Source organism: Pleuronectes platessa, chromosome 15 (assembly GCF_947347685.1).
Source record: "Pleuronectes platessa chromosome 15, fPlePla1.1, whole genome shotgun sequence".
Classification (NCBI taxonomy): Eukaryota; Metazoa; Chordata; class Actinopteri; order Pleuronectiformes; family Pleuronectidae; genus Pleuronectes; species Pleuronectes platessa.
This window is the reverse complement of record NC_070640.1, coordinates 823,994-827,135: the sequence shown is the minus strand read 5'-3', so window position 1 is coordinate 827,135 and position 3,142 is coordinate 823,994. Positions and strand designations below refer to the sequence as shown.

The 3,142-nt window shown below is 40.3% G+C and overlaps 1 protein-coding gene across 1 annotated transcript in view; it reads right to left on the bottom strand.

Annotated features, from left to right (window-relative positions):
• The window catches only part of rhogb (ras homolog family member Gb), an 8,196-nt gene extending 7,494 nt beyond the window's left edge, over positions 1-702 (bottom strand). Inside the window, exon 1 of the mRNA XM_053441162.1 lies at positions 602-702. The gene's annotated coding sequence lies outside the window, so the exon portion shown is untranslated. The remainder of the gene's footprint in view (positions 1-601) is intronic.
• Between the last annotated feature and the right edge of the window lie 2,440 nt (positions 703-3,142).

The following is a 3,142-nucleotide window of genomic DNA, read 5'->3' as shown; positions in this document are numbered from 1 at the left end:
ACTCGTTAGTTCTGTATAAACAGTTTGACAGTAAATATGTTGGATGTTGTTTATCTTCATTTCCACATTTCTCTGTTTTACTCTGACAAATATTATCTTATCATATTCTGAGGATTAATGAGTAAAAAGCATCTCAAATATTGAACGTATAATGTGTAATAATAATAATTAATAACAATAATATTAGTGATAATAACAACACTAATAATAACAATAATGAAAAAGGTTTCTGTACAGAGTTTATGATACAAGTGACACACACACACTCACACACTCACAACCTCACACTCACACACACACACACACACACTGGGAGTGGTCGCACCTCTTCTCCAGTTTCCTGAAGCACTGTCAATCCACACACACACACACACACACACACGCACACACACACACGAACACACAGGCACACACACACATGTAACTGTTCCACTGAAGATCGATCAGCTGATCAGATAACATCAATAACCTGCTCATAGCTTTGCACAGAGAAAACACACACAGACACAGACACAGACACACACACACACGGACACATGGACACACACACCCGGACACATGGGGACACATGGACACACACGGATCAGAATCAAACACTCACCATCAGTCCTCTCCGGACACACAGCTCCACTCAGTCCCGCTGCGTGTGTCAGAGTGACAGAGTGTGTGTGTGTGTGTGGGTGTGTGTGTGGAGGGGGGGGGGGGGGGGGGGGGGGGGGGGGGGGCGGCTAATGAGGAGGAGGAAGTCCAAGAGAAGAGGAAGTGGGTGTGTGGGTTCCTGTACTCATATCATTGTGAGGACCATTTTAAGCATAGACTTACAGTGTGAGGACATTTTGACCGGTCCACACTCGTATCTGTGTGAGGGATAAGACCTGGTTTAGACTTAGTTAGAGTTAGTTAGAGTTAGAGTTAGAGTTAGTTAGAGTTAGAGTTAGAGTTAGAGTTAGAGTTAGTTAGTGTTAGAGTTAGAGTTAGAGTTAGTTAGAGTGAGTTAGAGTTAGAGTTAGTTAGAGTTAGAGTTAGAGTTAGTTAGAGTGAGTTAGAGTTAGACTTAGTTAGAGTTAGTTAGAGTTACTTAGAGTTAGAGTTAGAGTTAGAGTTAGTTAGAGTTAGAGTTAGTTAGTGTTAGAGTTAGAGTTAGAGTTAGTTAGAGTGAGTTAGAGTTAGACTTAGTTAGAGTTAGACTTAGTTAGAGTTAGTTAGAGTTACTTAGAGTTAGAGTTAGAGTTAGAGTTAGTTAGAGTTAGTTAGAGTTAGAGTTAGTTAGAGTTAGTTAGAGTTAGAGTTAGAGTTAGTTAGAGTTAGAGTTAGAGTTAGTTAGTTAGAGTTAGAGTTAGAGTTAGAGTTAGAGTTAGTTAGTGTTAGAGTTAGAGTTAGAGTTAGAGTTAGAGTTAGTTAGTGTTAGAGTTAGAGTTAGAGTTAGTTAGAGTGAGTTAGAGTTAGAGTTAGTTAGAGTTAGAGTTAGAGTTAGAGTTAGAGTTAGTTAGAGTTAGAGTTAGAGTTAGAGTTAGAGTTAGTTAGAGTTAGAGTTATAGTTAGAGTGAGTTAGAGTTAGAGTTAGAGTTAGAGTTAGAGTTAGAGTTAGTTAGAGTGAGTTAGAGTTAGAGTTAGTTAGAGTTAGAGTTAGAGTTAGTTAGAGTTAGAGTTAGAGTGAGTTAGAGTTAGAGTTAGTTAGAGTTAGAGTTAGAGTTAGTTAGAGTTAGAGTTAGTTAGGGTTAAGTTTAGGTATTTAGTTGTGATGGTTAAGATTAGAGTAAGGGTCTAAGAACTGTATTGTACCAATGAGTGTCATCACTGAGATAGAAGTACAAACATGTATGTGTGTGTGTGTGTAGAGTTTCTCACATGTTTAAAGAACCAATCAGATGTCAACCAACGTTTAGCCTCGCCCATCACTGGTTTGTCACTTCATATAGAGACTGTGGACATGGACAGGGACACAGGAGACAAGGAGACAGGAGACAGGCGAGACAAGGAGCTAGGAAACAGGGACAGGGGCAGGTGGACAGCTACAAAGGGTACTGGACTCTTTTTTTATTTTGAAGTTTCCCCCCATGAATATGGACTTCCTGTCAGCTGGTGCTGATCTGCACCTCCCCTCTCTGGCCACAGGGTGGCTCCTCAGACTGCAGCTTCATAGACCTGCTGACAATAAGAAAACCAGAAGAGAGGAAACCAAGAAAGATGTGAAGAAGTGAACCAGAATAATTCTGTTTTTATTCAACAGCAGTATGAGTCTGACACTTTATTGTGATAGAATCCATTTTATTGATAATCAGTATGCCATTAATCAATAAAACACAAAGACAATCAATGTCAAGATGATGAATGAAGTATCACATATACTTGTGGTCAGATTCAGAGGATTAGAATCTAAACTTTGTTTTCATCAGAGTTTCGTCTGAGGTGATTATTTCAGTGATGAGCTCTAAAGCTTTTCTTTTAGGGAGAAGTGAATTTCTCAAGTATCTTATTACATGGAGGTTGGATGTTTTCCTGTCGCTGCTCAATGATTCCAAAGATTCTTAATGGTTTTTCTTTGAAAGCATCTGGGAAAACACCAGTTTGAAGGATGTGTTTATAATGTGAAGCTCTGGAAACACTATTAAACACCAGCCTCAGGGAAACTGTAGGTCCAACACATGAGGCGGAGAAGTTACACTCAGAGTCTGACAAAGATCCCTTCATGTGGTGAAGCATCGTTTCCACAGGATTCGTTCAGATGCTCTGTGTTTATCAGCAGTAAAACTGCCTCTGATTGGTCTTTGAAGAAAAGCTGCAGGTGTGAAGTCGCTGCTCCCGCTGGAGAAGCTCCAGAGCTCCCAGCATGCTCTGTGGTGAGGCCTGAACAGTCCTAACTGGACGTGTTGCTCTGTTACAGGAGGTCATGGCTTCTGTATCGAGACAACAGTGACCTGAGAGGTTTCCTTCACTTTCTTTCACCTGCTCCACAGATTCTCTCTTTTACACTGTTGTTGCTAAACATGAGGAGATTCTGCTGATTTCCTTCTAACCTTTATTGGATCAACAGTGTTTAACCCCAGGGTCATGACTGTTCACTGGATCTCATCAAATCATAGAACTGAGCTTCAGCCTAATCATCAACGAGTCTCCATACTGTGAGATCATATTATATTAT